Genomic DNA, 23134 nt, shown 5'->3' with positions numbered 1-23134 from the left:
CAGTGGGCCTCACCTTATATCTCAGTGGGCCTTACCCTGCAAGTGTAGTGGGCCACACTTGGGGCTTATCTATAGGGCCAAAATAGGCCAGCCCAGCCAGCTTGGGCTGCTAGCAACACAACTGGGCCAAGTCGGGCTGTTTCGGGCCTTACTGAGGGGTAATCTTAGGCCTAGTCCAGGCCACTTGGACGGGCTAAAGATTAGTGGGCCCGAACACCCTAAAAATAGGCCCAAATGACTTTGTTCACGGGTCTTTACAAACCCCATTCATTCCAAAGACTTGAATGTCTTCTAATACAAGTTACTATAACGGGAATGACTCATTGACTCCATGAAATTCTTGCATGATATTGGGACGCAGGATAGTCACGAGAACTTGGATCGAGGAAGGAACTATGACCTCTAAAGGTGAGGACTCACCCTTTAAGCTTCCCACTTGATTTCATCAATCTATATATAGATGAAGGCATGATTCTCTTGATTGAGTTTCTTACTTTACTATAGAATATGCCAACTTGTGGTATAGTTAATTCATGTGTTGGATGATAAACGTTTCTTTTAAATTACAATATGCATGAATGGTTCGATGATAACATGCTATCCTTTATTGTATATGTATTAATATATTTACATGCTACCACTTGTGCTTGAATGATGAGCTGAATGGAACTTACCTTGGACTTATGATCTTGCGGTCCACATTTGCCCTTTGTGGCTTGGATATGTCATTGGTGCCCTTTGTGGCTTACTAGTTACATTTACACATCCGTTGTTTCCGAGCCATCTTGCGGAGTTCACGTACAACATGATTTTCGGGTGGTCTAGGGTTTGTATGTTGTTTATCTCTTAATCTGCGGTGTCAGTCGTACCATGATTTTTGGGTGGAGTTAAAGTTCGCTTCTCGATTTTCTAGCCATCTTGCGGAGTTCACGTACGACCTAATTATCTGATGAAGTGGGGGTTTAATGGGTGTTTTTCTATTCGCCTTGTGAATTCCACTTGTACCATGATTTCCAGGTGGAGCCGAATTTCGCTTCTCGATTTTCTAGCCATCTTGCAGAGTTCACGAACAATGTGATTTCGGGCGCAATAGGAAATCGTAAGTTTGATTTTTTAGTTATTTGGACATGTTTCCTTGTATTACGACTGCCATTATATTTTTCTTATGATGAAATTTCTTTGATTGGATCGATTTTCTTAATATGAGTATGACTATGAAATGCCCTATTTAGTGTATCTAATCTCATGACTTGTAATCTATATTGGATTATGAATGGTTAGTGCGTAATCTTAGAGGGTGTTCCTCACTGTGATAGCCATTGACGCTATCAAACCGTAATAGTTGATGTAGGTATAGGGCGAGCCGATGCGGTTCACAAGATTGCTATAGGATTTCACATCCCAAGATTGTTGTAATTTATTCTATTCCACATGTAATATTATTTCATTTTGTAATTGTAAGAATGGGGGCATTGGTTTGTATAAGTCATTATGGGCAACTTCTTGTATATTCCAAATCTAAATGAAAATTTCTTTTATGTCTAATTTGTCTATACTACGCTCATCTGATTACTCTGTTGGAAAAAAATATGTGGACTTTGGCTCTTTATAAGTTAACGCTCGAGTTTTTGGGAAACGGGTTATATACTCGGGTCCTGAAAACTCAGGGCGTTACATTTAGGTTATAGGTTATAGGTTTTGGGTTAAGGTTTAGGTTATAGTTTTAGGTTTTGGGATTTGAGAATAGGTTTAGCTTATAAGTATAGGTTTAGGTTTAGGAATTCGGGTTCGGGTTCGGGGTCGGGTTTATGTTCAGGTTTAGGTTATAGGTTTCGGTTTAGGTTAAAGGTTATAGGTTTTGGGATTTGAGAATAGGTTTAGGTTAGGGTGTAGGTTAAGGTTTAGGGAATTGAGTTTACGTTATAGGTTATAGGTTTTGGGATTTGAGAATAGGTTTAGGTTAGGGTGTAGGTTAAGGTTCAGGGAATTGAGTTTACGTTATAGGTTATAGGTTTTTGGTTAAGGTTTAAGTTATAGTTATAGGTTTTGGGATTTGAGAATAAGTTTAGGTTATAAGTATAGGTTTAGGTTTCGGAATTTGGGTTCAGGTTCGGGTTCGGGTTTATGTTCGGGTTTAGGTTATAGGTTATAGGTTTTGGGATTTGAGAATAGGTTTAGGTTATAAGTATAGGTTTAGGTTAGGGTGTAGGCTAAAGTTTAGGGAATTGAGTTTAGGTTATAGGTTATAGGTTTTTGGTTGAGCTTTAGGTTATAGTTATAGGTTTTGGGATTTGGGAATAGGTTTAGCTTATAAGTATAGGTTTAGGTTTAGGAATTCGGGTTCGGGTTCGGGATCGGGTTTATGTTCAGGTTTAGGTTATAGGTTATAGGTTATAGGTTTTGGTATTTGAGAATAGGTTTAGGTTAGGGTGTAGGTTAAGGTTCAGGGAATTGAGTTTACGTTATAGGTTATAGGTTTTTAGTTAAGGTTTAGGTTATAGTTATAGGTTTTGAGATTTGAGAATAGGTTTAGGTTATAAGTATAGGTTTAGGTTTCGGAATTTGGGTTCAGGTTCGGGTTTGGGTTTATGTTCGGGTTTAGGTTATAGGTTATAGGTTTTGGGATTTGAGAATAGGTTTAGGTTATAAGTATAGGTTTAGGTTAGGGTGTAGGCTAAGGTTTAGGGAATTGAGTTTAGGTTATAGGTTATAGGTTTTTGGTTGAGGTTTAGGTTATAGTTCTAGGTTTTGGGATTTGAGAATAGATTTAGGTTATAAGTATAGGTTTTGGTTTAGGAATTCGGGTTCGGGTTGGGGTTCGGGTTCGGGTTTAGGTTATAGGTTTCGGTTTAGGTTATAGGTTATAGGTTTTGGGATTTAAGAATAGGTTTAGGTTATAAGTATAGGTTTAGGTTAGGGTGTAGGTTAAGGTTAAGGGAATTGAGTTTAGGTTATAGGTTATAGGTTTTTGGTTAAGGTTTTGGGATTTGAGAATAGGTTTAGCTTATAAGTATCGGTTCAGGTTTAGCAATTCAGGTTCAAGTTTAGGGAATTAAGTTCAGGTTATAGGTTATAGGTTTAGGTTAAGGTTTAGGTTGTAGTTATAGGTTTTGGGATTTGAGAATAGGTTTAGGTTATAGAGGTTTAGGTTTAGGTTATAGGTTATAGGTTAAGGTTTAGGTTAGGTTTTAAGTTTAAGTTAAGTTTATAGGTTTAGGTTTAGGTTAGGTTAGGTTATAGGTTAAGGTTTAGGGAATTGAGAATAGGTGTAGGTTAAGGTTAAGGTTTAGGTTATAGGTTTTGGTTTAGGTTAAGGTTATAGGTTTAGGTTTAGGTTAAGGTTTAGGTTTAGGTTATAGGTTTAGGTTAAGGTTTAGGTTTAGGAAATCGGGTTCGGGTTCGGGATCGGGTTTAGGGAATTAAGAATAGGTTAAGGTTTACGTTCAGGATATCGGGTTCGGGTTCGGAATCGGGTTTAGGTTTGGGTTTTCAAGTATAGGTTTAAGTTTAGGTTATAGAGTTGAGATTAGGATTAGGTGTAGGTTTAGGTTTAGGGATTTGAGAATACATTTAGGTTATAGGTTTAGGTTTAGGTTTAGGTTTTAGGTTAGGTTTAGGTTATAGGTTTATGTTTAGGTTATAAGTGTAGGTTATAGGTTTAGGTTTAGGTTAGGTTATAGGTTAAGGTTTAGGGAATTGAGAATAGGTTAAGGTTTAGGTTTAGGAAATTAGGTTCGGGTTCGGGTTCGGGTTTAGGTTTGGGTTTTCAAGTTTAGGTTTGGGTTTCCAAGTTTAGGTTTAGGTTTAGGTTAGGGAGTTGAGATTAGGATTAGGTGTAGTTTTAGGTTTAGGGATTTCAGAATACATTTAGGTTTTAGGTTTAGGTTTAGGTTTTAGGATTAGGTTTAGGTTATAGGTTTAGGTTTTAAGTTATAGGTTTCGGTTTAGGTTAGGGAGTTGAGGTTAGGGTTAGGTGTAGGTTTAGGTTTAGGTTTAGGGATTTGAGAATGCATTTAGGTTTTAGGTTTAGGTTAAGGTTACAGATTTAGGTTATAGGTTTATGTTTAGGTTATAACTGTAGGTTATAGGTTTAGATTTAAGTTAGATTATAGGTTAAGGTTTAAGGAATTGAGAATAGGTTAAGGTTTAGGTTTAGGAAATCGGGTTTGGGTTTGGGATCGGGTTTAGGTTTGGGTTTTCAAGTTTAGGTTTAGGTTAAGGAGTTGAGATTAGGATTAGGTGTAGGTTTAGGTCTAAGGATTTGAGAATACATTTAGATTTTAGGTTTAGGTTTAGGTTATAGGTTTAGTTTATCGGTTAAGGTTTAGGTTTAGGTTATAGGTTTAGTTTAAGTTTATAGGTTTAGGTTTGGGTTTAGGTTATAGGTTATAGGTTTATGTTATACGTTATAGGTTTAGGGTATAGGTTATAGGTTATAGGTTAAGGTTTAGGTTATAGGTTAAGGTTTAGGTTTATGTTATCAGCTTAGGTTTAGGTTTAGGTTAAGGTTTAAGTTTAGGTTTAGGTTTAGGTTAAGGTTTAAGTTTAGGTTTAGGTTATAGATTTAGGAAATTGAGAATAGGTTAAGGTTTAGGTTTAAGAAATCGGGTTCGGGTTCGGGATCGGGTTTATGTTTGGGTTTTCAAGTTTAGGTTTAGGTGAAGGAGTTGAGATTAGGATTAGGTGTAGGTTTAGGTCTAAGGATTTGATAATACATTTTGATTTTAGGTTTAGATTTAGGTTTTAGGTTTAGGTATAGGTTATAGGTTTAGGTTATATGTTTAAGTTTAGGTTATAAGTGTAGGTTATAGGTTTAAGTTTAGGTTTAAGTTTCGGTTACAGGTTTTGGGATTTAAGGATAGGTTTAGGATAAGGTTATAAGTTTAGGTTATAGGTTTAGGTTAATGTTATAGGTTTAGGTTTAGGTTTAGGTTATAAGTATAGGTTTAAGTTAGGGTGTAGGTTACGGCTTAGGGAATTGAGTTTAGGTTATAGGTTATAGGTTATTTGTTAAGGTTTAGGTTATAGTTATAGGTTTTGGTATTTGAGAATAGGTATAGGTTATAAGTATAGGTTTAGGTTTAGGAATTTGGGTTCGGGTTTATGTTCAATTTTAGGTTATAGGTTATAGGTTTAGGTTATAGGTTTTGGGATTTGAGAATACGTTTAGATTATAAGTATAGGTTTAGGTTAGGGTGTAGGCTAAAGTTTAGGGAATTGAGTTTAGGTTATAGGTTATAGGTTTTTGGTTGAGCTTTAGGTTATAGTTATAGGTTTTGGGATTTGGGAATAGGTTTAGCTTATAAGTATAGGTTTAGGTTTAGGAATTTGGGTTCGGGCTCGGGTTTGGGTTTATGTTTGGGTTTTGGTTATAGGTTTTGGTTTAGGTTATAGGTTATAGGTTTTGGGATTTAATAATCGGTTTAGGTTATAAGTATACATTTAGATTAGGGTGTAGGTTAAGGTTTAGGGAATTGAGTTTAGGTTATAGGTTATAGGTTTTTGGTTAAGGTTTAGGTTATAATTATAGGTTTTGGGATTTGAGAATAAGTTTAGGTTATAAATTTAGGTTTAGGTTTAGGAATTCGGTTTCGGGTTCGGGTTCGGGTTTATGTTTGGGTTTAGGTTATAGGTTATAGGTGTAAGTTATAGGTTTTGGAATTCGAGAATAGGTTTAGGTTATAAGTTTAGGTTTAAGTTAGGGTGTAGGTTAAGGTTTAGTGAATTGAGTTTAGGTTATAGGTTATAGATTTTTGGTTAAATTTTAGTTTATAGTTATAGGTTTTGGAATTTGAGAATAGGTTTAGGTTTTAAGTATAGGTTTAGGTTTAGGAATTCGGGTTCAAGTTTAGGGAATTGAGTTTAGGTTATAGGTTATAAGTTTATGTTAAGGTTTAGGTTGTAGTTATAGGTTTTGGGATTTGAGAATAGGTTTAGGTTATAGAGGTTTAGGTTTAGGTTTGGTTTTAAGTTTGGGTTAAGGTTATAAGTTTAGGTTATAAGTGTAGGTTATAGGTTTAGGTTTAGGTTAGGTTAGGTTATAGGTTAAGGTTTAGGGAATTGAGAATAGTTGTAGGTTAGGGTTAAGGTTTAGGTTATAGGTTTTGGTTTAGGTTAAGGTTATAGGTTTAGGTTTAGGGTAAGGTTTAGGTTTAGGTTATAGGTTTAGGTTAAGGTTTAGGTTTAGGTTATAGGTTATAGTATATAAGTTATAGCTTTAGGGAATTGAGAATATGTTAAGGTTTAAGTTTAGGATATCATGTTCGGGTTCGGGATCGGGTTTAGGTTTGGGTTTTCAAATTTAGGTTTAAGTTTAGGTTATAGAGTTGAGATTAGGATTAGGTGTAGGTTTAGGTTTAGGGATTTGAGAATACATTTAGGTTTTAGGTTTAGGTTTAGGTTTTAGGCTTATGTTTAGGTTATAGGTTTAGGTTTAGGTTGTAAGTGTAGATTATAGGTTTAGGTTTAGGTTAGGTTATAGGTTAAGGTATTGGGAATTGAGAATAGGTTAAGGTTTTGGTTTAGGAAATCAGGTTCGGGTTCGGGTTCAGGTTTAGGTTTGGGTTTTCAAGTTTAGTTTTGGGTTTTCAAGTTTAGGTTTAGGTTTAGGTTAGGGAGTTGAGATTAGGATTAGGTGTAGGTTTAGGTTTAGGGATTTGAGAATACATTTAGGTTTTAAGTTTAGGTTTAGGTTTAGGTTTTAGGTTATAGGTTTAGATTTTAGGTTATAGGTTTAGGTTATAGGTTTAGGTTTAGGTTAGGGAGTTGAGATTTGGATTGGGTGTAGGTTTAGGTTTAGGGATTTGAGAATACATTTAGGTTTTAAGTTTAGGTTTAGGTTTTATGTCTTGGTTAAGGTTACAAGTTTAGGTTATCGGTTTAGGTTTAGGTTATAAGTGTAGGTTATAGGTTTAGGTTTAAGTTAGATTATAGGTTAAGGTTTAAGGAATTGAGAATAGGTTAAGGTTTTGGTTTAGGAAATCGGGTTTGGGTTTGGGATCGGGTTTAGGTTTGGGTTTTCAAGTTTAAGTTTAGGTTAAGGAGTTGAGATTAGGATTAGGTGTAGGTTTAGGTTTAAGGATTTGATAATACATTTAGGTTTTAGGTTTAGGTTTTGGTTAAGGGTTATAGGTTTAGGTTTTGGTTTAGGTTATAGGTTATAGCTTTAGGGAATTGAGAATAGGTTAAGGTTTGGGTTTAGGAAATTGGGTTCGGGTTCAGGAACGAGTTTAGGTTTGGGTTTTAAAGTTTAGGTTTAGGTTTAGGTTAGGGAGTTTAGATTAGGATTAGGTGTAGGTTTTGGTTTAGGGATTTGATAATACATTAAGGTTTTAGGTTTAGGTTTAGGTTTAGGTTATAGGTTTGGGTTTAGGTTATAAGTATAGGTTTTAGGTTTACGTTTAGGTTAAGTTATAGGTTAAGGTTTAGGGAATTGAGTTTAGGTTATAGGTTATAGGTTATAGGTTATATGTTAAGGTTTAAGTTTAGGTTATAGGTTTAGTTTAAGGTTTAGGTTATAGGTTTTGGAATTTGAGAATAGGTTTAGATTATAAGTATAGGTTAAGGTTAATGTTGTAGGTTATAGGTTTAGGTTATAAGTTTATGTTAATGTTGTAGGTTATAGTTTTAGGTTATAGGTTTAGGTTTAGGTTTAGGGATTTGAGAATACATGTACGTTTTAGGTTTCAGTTTAGGTTTTACGTTTAGGTTAAGGTTACAGGTTTAGGTTATAGGTTTAGGTCATAGGTTTAAGTTTAGGTTATAGGTTTAGGTTTAGGGAATCAGGTTCGGTTTTGGGTTCGTATAGGGTTTAAGTATTATGTACTATTGAACCTAGTATTATCTACTACATACTAGTAACATACAACCAATATTGGGGCACCATACCATAAGCTACAAGAATTTCATGTCCCCCTAAACAAGGTATCCTCCATTGATAACATATATATATATATTATAAGTTGTTTATTTTCATTCACATTCGCAAATATATTCATCATCCAACCACCTATTAACAACATTTATAAAAAAAATAAAAGATATCTAACCAACTCTTTATAATAATTTGCAACTTAACCTACTGGGAACCGTCATGCACAGTAATGGCCTGTCCAAATACATAAACACGCCCTATCCAAATGGACAGGCCACTCCAATGTTGTCCATAGGAAATGGACAGCTTCATCATGGTCATAACAGCGGTTCCCACCTTCCAGGGACCCCCGCACAACATCCAGATAGCTCCGACACACATCCGGGTCTGCTCCATCAATTTCGAGCTAATACATTTTAAAAAAACACATAACATATAAAAGTGACCATGCCAAATACACATATCCAACGTAGTCCCTGTCTAAAGCTCACTTTTTAACCATGCTAATGAAATACCCATGTTTAGCAATACTTATAGCCATGCCCACATCAACTAAATTAAGCAATGCCCATGGCCACGTATAAAACCCACAAAGGTTTTCTAACTTTTTATTTTCTCCTTTTAGGTATTAGTTGAAGCATCATTAATAATAAATACGAGGAGAAAATAAATATATACAGGTAGAACACATTGGTATTAGATATAATGAATTGATTTTTAAAGGAACTATGTAAGGGCATGGCATCGTTATGTCTTCCTCCAAAATTTACACATGTGTGCATGTTAGAAAATGCATGCTTGCCACCCACTTATTTCCATGAATGCTAGCATGATAGTCCTCTCGAACATGGAAAACATTGCATTAGTTTCATATAAATGGCTTGAGACTTACAATAATACAAAATTTTAAAAGAAACAGAAAAGAATAATCATTTAATCATTCTCAATCAGTGGAAATTGTAACGTCATATTTTAGATGCACCATGAACCAAAAACTACACTTTTTTAATTAGTTTATTTTGAGTTAATGCATGCCTCATGTACAAGCTTTGAATGCATGCATATTAAAAATCATACTTTGTAATTAATGGCAAGCTCAAATTAGATTTTTATGCCAAAATATCACCTGATGCCAAGCTCAAATCTCACATCCCAATACATGTGCCCAAGTGGATGTGCATGTGTATGGAATTAGCAAACCACATAAATTAAGAAATACTACTAAACATTCTTTAAGGAATTTAATCGAACATCTGATGTGCAAGTGTAAGATGTTCTAAAGAGTTGCATGGAATTTGTGGTATGATATTGAACTTGAAATTTTCAATGAGTCAACACAACTCGTTGCCAACATTATGTAGGTGGGTAGAATTCTAGCTGCCAATCTTAAGCCAATGCATCTCCAATCAACAATGGAACAAATGAAGTATGCCATATCCACAATGGGGCGAACCATTTATGTCAGAAGCCCACATCAAGAAGGCAATGCTTAACCTTCAAACCCAATATTAAAAACTTATTTTCTTTAATCTTAAAATCCTCACATCCTCGATTCCTAAAATCCCCAAACCCCCAATTTGTAAAATCAAAAAATCCCCAATTTCAAAAGTCCTTAAATCCCCAAAATCCTAAAATCCCCATATCCCTAATTTGTAAAATCAGAAAAACCCAATTTGGGGTCCACATTCAAATCGAAAATCTACAAACTACTAACTCCTAATTTCCTAAATCGGCATTAATATTGAGAGAGATTGAGAGAGAGAGAGAGATACCTCACTGGCGTGCTGGCAAGTTCTCGATGGGGCAAATGTTGGCGTTGATCGGTGGAGTAGGCGGCGCTAGTAGAGTAAGGACGGTGGCACGAGAGAGAGGGTTTGGGTTTTGGGAGGGGCGGACGCACGATCGATGGAGGTGGCGGCGCTAGTAGAGCAAGGATGGACCCGAGAGAGAGGGTTTGGGTTTTGGGAGGGGCGGGTGCGCAAGAGAGATTTAGGGATTTGGGTTGTGGGAAATGGCCTGCACGGGATTGGGTTTTGGTTGGGGGGAGGGGCGGTGACGGACATGAGCTTTGGATCTGGTATGGCTCTGTGGGCCACACCATGATGCGTGTCAAACAACTACCCCATCAGTCAGATGCACCGTTCCATGGTGGGCCTAGGGATTAAAAATAAAATCAATCTGTGACTTGTGTCGGCCACACCACATATAAAAGTTGAGAGGGTTTACCCTCCATTAAAACATTCATAATTATTTTTTGGGCCCACAGAGATGTGGTTCATAAATCTAGCCCATCCATTATGTGTTTCCACTTGGATGAGAGGTCGTACCAAGTTTCAGACGCATCCAAATTTCAGGTGGGGCCCCACCAAATTTCAAGGACCTACACAAAGGACCTAACGTTTATGCTCTCTATAGAGCAAGGGTCAACACAATGCATCCACCACGTACACTCCCATCGGAGGCCTCCTAGAGGACTTGTAAGGGGTGAGAAACACCTTAGACCCAGTCCTACAAAGGAATGATCACAAGGGTCCTCTAGACTCTAATGACTTACAAATAAGTAAATGAGCCCCATTAAGCGCGTTATCGAAGATCTCCTTCTTTGTTGATGAAGAATCTTCTGCTTCCTTGAACCACAACTTAGAAGATGTACCAATACATGGCGACAGGTTGGGTCAAAGTAATGACGGAATCCTACTTCAAATATTTTTCTATAAGGGAGATAGAGTGATTCCAATCATCTATGCATTCAAGGCATCCCAGCTTAATGATTTGCCATTAAGGTAGTAGCTGGAGGATCCTTGAATTGCTTGTTAATGGTGAGGGTGGATTGGAGGATGAACTTCCATGAGAGAAAAAGGCTTTGGGTATATGATCTAAGGTTAAACACTCAAAAGCACTCTCTTCTTTCTCTATAAGCAACTAAGAGCAAGCTCTCATTAAATAGGCAAAATGTTCCAATGGATATAAAATGATAACATTTATGACAAACTTTGATATCTGAAAAGGCCAAGCTATATGTCCTAGAGGGGGGGTGAATAGGACAATGCCAAATAAAAAATTATAACAGCGGAATAATAAAGAATATGATAGCCAAAGTAAATCACAATGCAGTAAATTAAAATAACCTCAAAATTCAGATCTTGAGAGGTTGATACAAACGTTGTTCTAAGGACAACCTTACACCAAAAACAGAGTTTATGGTAGGACAACCATATTTCTAGAAAAGTCTTTGTATCAAGTCTCAAATCGAAGAGGAATATAAAAAGAAATACAAACTGAATTGAAATAACTTGTAAATGAAAATGTATTGTTCTAGGGACAGCCATACACCATAAAAATGGCAGGGCAACCTTGCTGGAACAACTTTCAAAAGAAATTGAAAATCAAGCTGATAAAGGAATGACAGAAAATAAATTCTAAGCTATTACAACATTCTCACAAAGCTTGAATTAAATAATTACAACATTCACCACCATACATACATCCCACAAAAGAATACTTAAAAAATTAGAAGAATAAAACAATCAACCACAACACAAGGGTTTATAGTGGTTCGCCTGTGTGTTCACCAACTGTTAAACAACAGCCACACAAAAAGCTACTCCACTCCTAATATCCTCACACAGGGGATATTAGCGTTCACTAAAAATAGGTTTTCCCAGGTTCACCCAAAACCCTTACAATTGTGTCTTTGTCTGTGGGCTTACACAATTAAAAAAACCCCACTTCTGAGTTTTCCTGGCTTTCCTCAGATAACCAATATAACAAGATTTTTCTGGCAAATCTTGAAAGAAACCAAAATAATAGAAATGAATTTACAATATGTAAAATACCTGAATATCTTTTTCGTTGTAGCAGCCCGGTAGAACCAAATCAAAGTAGATGATTGAATGTTCAAGTTCAATGTCCAGTACTCAATTACAATGGTTCTAATTCTAATAGATTTTAAATTAAACCAAATAGGGCTTGCCTTAATTGATTTTGATTCCAAAGAAAGGGAATAATAATTTCTCTTTATCAAATCAGATTGGAATATAAGAAACAAAATCAATTAAAATAAAGCTAAGGAAAGAGAATATTAAATAAGCACACTTAGCTTAGATGGAGCACAGAATTATCTCTCAGAAGTTCGACGAAGATTGGCTTGAATACTTTTATTAAATCGATAATTTCTTCTGAGATTCGTGCACTATTTATAGGTGAGAAGATCGGGTCTCTTGTCTAGAGTGCTCTTCGACTAGTCGAAGCAACAAGATATTTGAAAAATCCGGCGGGATATGATCTGACCGTTCTACGATGGTCGTAGCTCTCCTACGACGGGTCGTAGGTCACCTACGACGGGTCGTAGGTGTCCTACGACCAGTCGTAGGTCCTGTAAACCATCCCTGGACTTCGAGTCGAAGGTTGTACGATCGGTCGAAGATCGATCGACACTTCCTACGATGGTCGAATGCATTCCGGACTAGTCGAAGGCTACGATTTTATCTGGAATTTGTAACAAACTTACGATGGTCGAGGAATTTCTTAGGCGGTCGAAGCAAGTCTAGGACTAGTCGAAGAAGGCCTAGGACTAGTCGAAGAACAGACCAATCATATGAAAAATAACATTCGACTTATGTATCCGAAATGACCTACTTCTAAGGTCAACATATGGTCAAACAAACCTCAATCATGAAGTATGGACATTGAAGCATTAGGAATAAGTGACCTTGAAGTATCAGTCTTGAAGTCTTGATGTAGTTGAACTCTTCATGTAACTCAATCTTGAAAGTGGCTTGAGTTTCAGCTTGAGTCTTGAGTTCAGCTTAAGTCTAGTCTTGTGAGCAGTTCTTTCATTCCAGAGTCTTGTCTTATGAGCAGTTCTTTTCATTCAAGATCTTGAGTCTTGTACTTGAGAGCTTTGCTTGTTATTAGCTTAGCTTGTTTATGAATGTTGATCCTTGAGAGAGCTTCACTTATGCAAGTTATATATAACAGTAATTTTGGCACCACAAATTTGACAGCAGACAGGGATATAAACTATAGCACTTACAATCTCCCCTTTGTCAAATTAGTGACAAAACACATAACCAAGATAAACAAAAACAACTGGTTAATACCTGCAAATCAATATTCAATATTCAACATTCAACCAATTTCAACATTCAACCATTATCATTCAACAAGATCAAACATATATTCAAGATCAAACAGATATTCCCCCTAACTCCCTCACTCCCCCTGAGTAACATATTCAATGCTACTCCTCTCATAATCACATTAAGAACAAACTATTCTCCCCCTTTTTGTCACAATATGACAAAGGAGAACTAAATAAAGGAAGTCATGAGAGTAAACATAAGGAGAGAATAGAGTATAGCAAAAGAGTCATAGAGATACTCAAGATAGCATCACATATATCCAGCATAAATATTACATCAAGAACAAATATCCACCATTAAACATAGATAGCATCACATATATCCAGCATAAATATTACATCAAGAACAAATATCCACCATAAAATCCAACTCAAACTCAAGCAAACAAGTGCGAAGTAATAAAGTTATTACATACCAAAAAGTCTCATAGAAACTAGTCAGAACTAGAACTTGAAGATGGAGCAGGAATAGAAGGATCAAGTTGGTGCATGCGTTTGTTCAAGCGCCTAAGATATTTATGCATGTACTTGAATTGCAAATCATGAGCAATAGACATGTTTTCCAACTTAACATTTATATTCTCAACTTTACCTTCTAATGCACTCAGACGAGCATCAACATCAGATGGTACAAAATCTGGATCATTAGCTGAGTCTGAATCCAGTTCCTCAAAAATGTCATCCATATTAATGTCAACACCAGCTTCTTCAGGACCACCACCACCACCACCACCTTGTTCAGGAAGCAGATCCAACTTCATCTTATTGATATTTGTATTGTTGAAGATCAGATGATGGATTGGTGCTTCATCAACAGGCATATCGACTAACATATGAGTAGCCAAAACAGTCATAAAATATGCAAAAGGAATGTCACTATGACCAGGATGGAGTCAAAACTGAAGAATGAAATGACAGATTAAGGATGGCAAACAAATCTGAGTACCATTTGAGATAGCATGGATAACACGAACCATAAATGAAGTCAGGTCAGGTTTATTACCCGAACGAGGATACAGATTAGACACAAAGATTCTGTGGAGAATTCTGTATTTGGGTAATAAATACCTTGCGGGGAGAGCATTCCCTTTTTGAGTCCATTGAACATCCATATTGCACAAGTCTCTAGTGAGCATGCGTTTTTCAGCCATTGAGGGTTTATCGGTTAAATTATGAATTGGAATACCCTCATCATTCACAGGAATTTCCATAAGGGCTGAAATTAAATGACGATCAACGTCAAATGGCCGTTCTCTAGTAGAAATTTGAAAAGTTAAATTATCCTGTGAAAATGCACTAATACATGAAAACATGGATTGGGCAATGGACCGGTATGCAGGCCCACCCCAATGCAATAAGTTAGTCCAACCTACAGCATCAAGCATAGGAAGGATGTCAAATAGAGCAATGTGATTGACATCAACAGGATGTTCAACAATAACCTTACGAGATCTAATGTCCCTAACAAATGATGGATCATCATTGGGAACAAGAAGATGACGTTTAGAGATAGGGGTTGATCTGGAGGAAGAAGAAGGACCACGTGAAGTAGTTTTTCTTCCTCTAGAAGCCATTTGCAACAAGGAATTAAAGGAATAAAGAAGTTGCAAAGGATTGAGAAGTGGGTTTGCTCAAAACAGATTTTTCACAACCCAAATCCCAAATCTCAATGATTTTCAAGATAGAAAGCTTCAAGAGAGAAAATGAAGCAATCTTGACACAAATATGCAAGAAAAACGGATTTAGAACACTAACCTTGAAGAACTTGAAGGATGGGTTCGACGAGTCGAAGTTCGACTCCAAGGAGAAGAAAGAAGAAATGAGGAAGAAAGAGAAAAATCCCCAATTTGAAGTAAAACCCGTGCTCCACGACTGGTCGTGGGTATCTACGACCGGTCATAGTACGACTGGTCGTGTATACTCACGACTGGTCGTATAAACCCCAAAAATTCAATTTTCTTACAATTTTTACAAAAATTGAAATACAATCTAGCAAATATATACAATATTATACAAAAAGGCATAAATTATCAATTTAAAATGCACATGCCAAGATCAAATTTCATCTTTTTGAACTTGCTTTTATCAAGAGGTTTTGTGAAAATGTCAGCACGTTGATCTTCAGTAGGAATATATTCTAGAGATATAACTTTTCTTCTACTAATTCCCTTATATAATGAAATCTAATGTCAATATGCTTAGTACGAGAATGCTGTTATAAGTTTTATTTGAAATATTTATCGCACTGGAATTATCACAATGTAATAACATAGAATCTGTTTAATTCCATAATCACTTAGCATTCGTTGCATCCAAACAAGCTGTGTACATGCATTACCAGCTGCGATATACTCGGCTTAAGCTGTTGAAAGTGATATAGAATTTTGTTTCTTACTAAACCAGGAAACTAGACAATTTCCAATGTAAAAACAACCACCACCGGTTGATTTTCTATCATCTAGATTACCGGCCCAGTCAGCATCCGAGTACCCAACTAATTGGACATTGGTTTCATGAGGATACCAAAGATCAAGTTTACATTACTTGCGACATATCTAATAATTCGCTTGACAAATCAAGTGAGATTCTTTTGGATCGATTGATATCTTGCGTAAATACCAACACTTAGAGAAATATCGGTCTACTAGCAATTAAATATAACAAACTACCAATCATACTCGATAAAGTTTTGAATCAACATTTTTACCATTAGAGTCTTTTGATAGTTTCAGGTAGTACTCATAGGAGTATCGAAATTCTTGCCATTTTCAAATCCAAATCTCTTGATTAGATTCAAGGCATACTTAGATTGAGAAATGAATATTCCTTCAGAGTTGTTGCTTTACTTGCAATCCAAGAAAATAAGTCAATTCCCCAACCATGCTCATTTCAAACCGTGATTTCATCAAATCTGCAAACTCAGTAGTCAAGTTAGTACAAGTTGATCCATAAATGATATCATCAACATAAATCTGCACCATTAAGATATGATCATTATGTTTTTTAACAAACAGAGTTTTATCAACAGATCCCATTTGAAATTTATGAGTTAAAAGAAATTTTGTTAGTTTCTCATACCATGCCCTAGGTGCTTGTTTTAATCCATAAAGTGCCTTTTAAGCCGATATACATGATCAGTATTTTTGGAATCTTCAAATCCCATTGGCTGTTCAACATAAACTTCTTCATGTAAATCGCCATTTAGAAAAGCACTTTTCACATCCATCTGATAGATCTTTATCTTTCTAAAACATGCAATGGATATAAATAGTTTGATAGATTCAAGACGTGCTACTGGTGCAAAGGTTTCATCGAAATCAATTCCTTCAATTTGAGTATAACCTTGTACCACTAGTCTAGCCTTGTTTCTAATTATATTTCCACATTCGTCAGACTTATTTTTGAATATCCATTTTGTTCCAATGATGTGTTTATCTTTAGGTCTTGGTACGAGATACCAAACATCATTTCTTATGAATTGGTTGAGTTCATCTTGCATCGCAACAATCCAGTTCTCATCAACAAGAGCTTCTTTTACATTAGATGGTTCAATTTGGGATGTAAAACATACATAATTACATATATCTTCAAGTTGTCTACGGGTGCGAACACCGGTGAGAGGGTTTCCAAGAATTTGTGTGGTTGGATGATCTTTAGCAGTCCTCAACTCAGAATCAGTCTGATTCGATGAATTATCAAGTTTATCAATGATTAGTACTTCATCATTATCTGAATTAGAAATTGGTGTGTTTAAGTGATCATCAATGACAACATTAATGGATTCTTGAATCACACCAGTCCTTTTGTTCAGAACCCTATAAGCTCGACTGTTTAAAGAATATCCTAGAAAAATACCTTCATCACTCTTCGTATCGAACTTTTCCAAATTTTCATGATCACGTAAAATATAGCACTTACTGCCAAAAACTCAAAAAAATTTAACAGTAGGCTTTTTATTGAACCACAATTCGTAAGACGTTTTATTATTATCTTTTCTAGTGTAGACTCGGTTAATAATATAGCAAGCTGTGTTGACTGCTTCAGCCCAAAGATTTTTAGAGAGCTTCATGCTATTCAATATGACATTAGCCATTTCTTGAAGCAACCTATTCTTTCTTTCAACAATTCCATTTTGTTGTGGAGTTTTGGGAGCAGAGAATTCATGTAATATACCTTGGTCGGTACAGAACTTCTCAAAATTGCTATTCTCAAATTCAGATCCATGATCACTACGAATTTTACTGATTTGAGAGGATTTTTCAGTTTGAATCCTTTTGAGAACTTTTCTTACTTCTTCAAGGGTTTCAGATTTATCTCTTAAGAAGACTACCCAAGTAAATCGGTAAAGTCATCAACTATTACCAAGATATACTTTTACCACCACGACTTTCTGATCTAGTAGGTCCTATCAGATCTATGTGGAGAAGTTCAAGTGATCTTGATGTGGTATTTGAATTCACCTTTTTGTGTGAGTTCTTTGTTTATTTGCCTATCTGACACTCACCACATATTTTATCTAATTTCTGAAGTTTGGGTAAACCTCTTACAAGTTCTCGTTTGCTCAATCGATATAAATTTCGATAATGTACATGTCCAAGAGCGTTTGTGCCATAAATCGGTCTCGTCTGTATGGACCATGTAACATGTTTGATTAGATGAGCTGGATTCACTAATAATATAGCAATTTTCAGACGTTCTACGTCCGGTTAATATTACAGAACCCTTATTGTTTATTATTTCACAACTTTGATTAGTAAACCGAACATTATGGTTATTATCACATATTTGTGATATACTAAGCAAGTTATGTTTTAAGCCTTCAACGTATAAAACATTTTTAAACAGGAAGATTAAAAAGTTGAATCGTACCTTGGCCTATAATCTTGCAATTGCTACCATCACCAAATGTGACTGAACCATCAGTCATATCTTTCAGATCGGTGAATAAGGCTTTGTCACCTGTCATATGCCTGGAGCATCCACTGGCTAGGTACCACTTTGAATGACTTGTTGCTTTGAAAGCAGTGTGAGCAACCAAGCAGGTGACTTTAGGAACCCATTTCATAGCTGTTTTGGGTTTAGGAACATAGTTGGTCTTCTTTTGTGTATATTTGTAGGAATGACCTATAGAGTTAGATTTTAAGAGCTCCTTGAGTAAATCAACTATCTTTTCAGCTAGTGGATTTCGTTTCTAATTAAAGTTGACATGGTTGTTTCTAGGTTTTGAAAAGTTTTTGAATTTTTAGAAAAATCTTGATAAGTACTTTTCCCTTTTGAGTTTGAGGACTCTCCTTTAACAAACATAGGAGGAGTATACTTTTTGTTTAGGAGGTAGATTTTTATCATAGCCCAACCCGGATCGATCGCCACATTTTCTAGATCCGGATAAAAGTTTTTCTAACTTTGGATCACCTTGGGCATATTTCCATGTGTCCTTTAAACTCAGAAGAGAAGATACTTCAGTTTTAATATTCTCAATTTCAGATTTTAAATCAACAATTAGGGAGTTTTGAATTCCAAATCGCATTTTGATTTTTCAAAACAATCTGAAATTTGTGATTTTTCTAAAACAAGCGATTCAAAACAATTTTTGAGTTTAGAAAATTTTTCTTTTTGAAGTTTAAGTTTGATAGCAATTTTACAACTTTCCTTATATAGGGCATTGTAAGCGTCTTGAAGATCATCTTCATTTTCACATTCACTATTCAGATTTTCTTCACTTGTAGAGTCATTATCTGAAAATGTGAATTTGGCTAGAGTCATAAGAGCTTTAACCTCATTGCCCGACTCAGTTTCGGAATCTTCTGATTCAGAAGAAACTTCAGAATCGGATGATTCATCCCATGTAGCCAACATACCCTTCTTCTTGGGTTTGTCCCTTTTAGGACATCTATTTGCTAAGTGCCCATATTCTTGAGAGTTGTAACATTGACTATCTTTCAAAGATTTTTGAGATTTGGGTCTAAACTTCTTTTTGTCATTTGATTTTTGAAAATCAACCCTTTTCTTGCTTTTGAAAATTTTGTAAAATTTTTTAGCTAAAAGAGCCATATCATCTTCTGAATCTTTTTCTTCTGAATTACATTTAGAAGATTTTAGCACAATAGATTTACCTTTAGGAGCTTTAAAGTTTAACTCGTAGGTTTGTAGAGAACCAACTAGTTCTTCAACCCTCATATTATCCGTATCACGAAGTTCTTGGATTGCGGTTACTTTAGAATTGAACCGTTCAGGAAGTGAGCGTAGTATTTTTGCACACACTTTACTTTCTGGGATTTTATTGCCAAGATCCCACATTGAGTTTACAATGTCATTCAATCTAGTGTAAAAGTCCATAAACATTTCATTTTCCTCCATATGAATTTCTTCAAATCTGGTTATGAGGAGTTGGACTTTAGATTTTTGACAATTGTAGTACCCTCGTGTGTCATTTCTAATATATCCCAAGCTTGCTTTGCGTATCACAAGAAATGATTCTTTTGAACTCATCCGGTGATAGTGCGCAAGTAATTGCATTTAGTGCTTTAGCATTTGCACTACTCTCACTTTTATGAAGAGTGGTCCATTGGAAATATGGTGTGACTTTCATAGATTTTGAACCATCAACCCCATTAACTTCCATGATAGGAGGATTCCATTCAGTCACCGTGGCTTGCCACACATTTTCATCCATTGATTTGAGGAAGATCCTCATTATGGCTTTCCAATAAGCATAGTTGGAGCCATCAAAGGGTGGAGGCCTAGTGATGAAAGGCTATCAAAATTTGACATCTTAAATAGCTTAAATCGTTAGCTCAGGAATTAAATCCAAGAATTAAAAGGAGCTATTAGGCTTTGATACCACTTGAAAAGGCCAAGCTATATGTCCTAGAGGGGGTGAATAGGACAATGCCAAATAAAAACTTATAACAGCGGAATAATAAAGAATATGATAGCCAAAATAAATCACAATGCAAGAAATTAAAATAACCTCAAAATTCAGATCTTGAGAGGTTGATACAAACGTTATTCTAAGGACAACCTTACACCAAAAACGAGTTTATGGTAGGACAACCTTATTTCTAGACAGGTCTTTGTATCAAGTCTCAAATCGAAGAGGAATATAAAAAGAAATACAAACTGAATTGAAATAACTTGTAATTAAAAATGTATTGTTCTAGGGACAGCCATACACCATAAAAATGGCAGGGCAACCTTGATGGAACAACTTTCAAATGAAATTAAAAATCAAGCTTATAAAGGAATAACAGAAAATAAATTCTAAGCTATTACAACATTCTCACAAAGCTTGAATTAAATAATTACAACATTCACCACCATACATACATCCCACAAAAGAATACTTAAAAAATTAGAAGAATAAAACAATCAACCACAACACAAGGGTTTATAGTGGTTCGCCTGTGTGTTCACCAACTGTTAAACAACAGCCACACAAAAAGCTACTCCACTCCTAATATCCTCACACAGGGGATATTAGCGTTCACTAAAAATAGGTTTTCCCAGGTTCACCCAAAACCCTTACAATTGTGTCTTTGTCTGTGGGCTTACACAATTAAAAACCCCACTTCGAGTTTTCTGGCTTTCCTCAGATAACCAATATAACAAGATTTTTCTCGCAAATCTTGAAAGAAACCAAAATAATAGAAATGAATTTACAATATGTAAAATACCTGAATATCTTCTTCGTTGTAGCAGCCCGGTAGAACCAAATCAAAGTAGATGATTGAATGTTCAAGTTCAATGTCCAGTACTCAATTACAATGGTTCTAATTCTAATAGATTTTAAATTAAACCAAATAGGGCTTGCCTTAATTGATTTTGATTCCAAAGAAAGGGAATAATAATTTCTCTTTATCAAATCAGATTGGAATATAAGAAACAAAATCAATTAAAATAAAGCTAAGGAAAGAGAATATTAAATAAGCACACTTAGCTTAGATGGAGCACAGAATTATCTCTCAGAAGTTCGACGAAGATTGGCTTGAATACTTTTATTAAATCGATAATTTCTTCTGAGATTCGTGCACTATTTATAGGTGAGAAGATCGGGTCTTCGACTGGTCTAGAGTGCTCTTCGACTAGTCGAAGCAACAACAGATATTTGAAAAATCCGGCGGGATATGCTCTGACCGTTCTACGATGTCGTAGGTCACCTACGATCGTCGTAGGTTTCCTTCGGCGTCGTAGGTCCTGTAAACCATCATGGACTTCGAGTCGAAGGTTGTACGAGTCGAAGATCGGTCGACAACTGTCCTACGATCGGTCGAATGCATTCTGGACTAGTCGAAGGCTAACAGATTTTATCCGGAATTTGTAACAAACTTACGACTGGTCGAGGAATTTCTTAGACTGGTCGAAGCAAGTCTAGGACTAGTCGAAGAAGGCCTAGGACTAGTCGAAGAACAGACCAATCACATGAAAAATAACATTCGACTTATGTATCCGAAATGACCTACTTCTAAGGTCAACATATGGTCAAACAAACCTCAATCATGAAGTATGGACATTGAAGCATTAGGAACAAGTGACCTTGAAGTATCAGTCTTGAAGTCTTGATGTAGTTGAACTCTTCATGTAACTCAATCTTGAAAGTGGCTTGAGTTTCAGCTTGAGTCTTGAGTTCAGCTTGAGTCTTGTCTTGTAAGCAGTTCTTTCATTCCAGAGTCTTGTCTTGTGAGCAGTTCTTTCATTCAAGATCTTGAGTCTTGTACTTGAGAGCTTTGCTTGTTGTGAGCTTAGCTTGTTTATGAATGTTGATCCTTGAGAGAGCTTCACTTATGCAAGTTATATATAACAGAGTATAATAGTGATTTTGGCACTACAAATTTGACAACAAACAGGGATATAAACTATAGCACTTACAACATCATCGAGCGTATACTCTCGATAACATCAACTTGCCGCTCGATGACACAAACTCAAATGTCAAACGCTTTTGAAACCTTTTGCCAGCTGGTCGAGGGAATCGAAACATGCGTCGATTACATCAAATTTTGAACTCTAATTTCAATGATACGAGGTTCGATTCCTCGACATTTGAAAATGTGAGAGATTAGCCTTTGAAATATTTCAGGTCAAAAGTATGATCGAGGCACACTCGATATCATCGGAATTTGAATGTTGATGATATCGATGGCAATGTTGATGCATCGATAAATCCAAAGGATTTTACAGTAAGCTTGCTGGATAGTTTATGTCCTTTCTTGATGCAATTGACCCGACCTCAATATCATCGATATTTAAATATTAATTCTATCGAGTGATCCTCGATCCAAGATAAAACCACTTAAAAATATTGCTGGATAACTGAGTGTCCAAGATCGATATGATCGAAGGCCTTCCTATCATCGACATTTGAATTTTGAGGATATCGAGGAGAACTTCGATATATCTAAGATTTTATGATTTTCCTTAGAAAAATAGGGACACAACCGATGTGATGTCGATTTTATCGAGTCAACTTCGATAGACTCAAGATTCAAAGTTTGATGATATCGATAGGTATATCGATACATCGATAATTTTGACCAGAGATATATGTTTGCTGGACATCTTTTGTCCTTATTTCGATGGTATCAATTTGTCATCGAGGATATCGACAGCGCTGTTCGATTACATCGATCAATCTATCGATAAATCAATAGAGGTAGAAAACTTAGAGATGTTGCTAAGTTTGAAAAAAGTTTTCTAACCCACAAGCCTTATGATATTCTAATCAATTTTAAGGGTTTTAATTACCTGGCGTTTTGGGACATGGGATGTAAGGCTAAGATTTACCTGTGGCAAGTTCGGGCCCACATCCAGTTGAGGCAGATGGTTGATTGATCTTCCTATGGAGCTTCTCTATCTAGCTGACTTAATGATCACGCTAATTGACAAACTAAGGCACTTTCACTCTCCATCATACATTGGCTTCACCCTGAAGAATAAAAGATGATAGTTTAACCTTTTGATCATCATAACGTTTCATAGTTTCTAGTATTTTCTTAATTTGCTTCAACCAATCTTCTACTATTGATGGGTGAGATGCGCCCTTGAATACACTTTGTAAAACTTTCAAGTAAATCTACCTCACAAGGCTGATCATACCTTAGTGGTGATGTGTTCCGGTGATG

The sequence above is a fragment of the Magnolia sinica genome, chromosome 11, assembly GCF_029962835.1.
Source record: "Magnolia sinica isolate HGM2019 chromosome 11, MsV1, whole genome shotgun sequence".
Taxonomy (NCBI): Eukaryota; Viridiplantae; Streptophyta; class Magnoliopsida; order Magnoliales; family Magnoliaceae; genus Magnolia; species Magnolia sinica.
The sequence above is the reverse complement of the archived record's forward strand: the minus strand, read 5'-3'. Positions refer to the sequence as shown.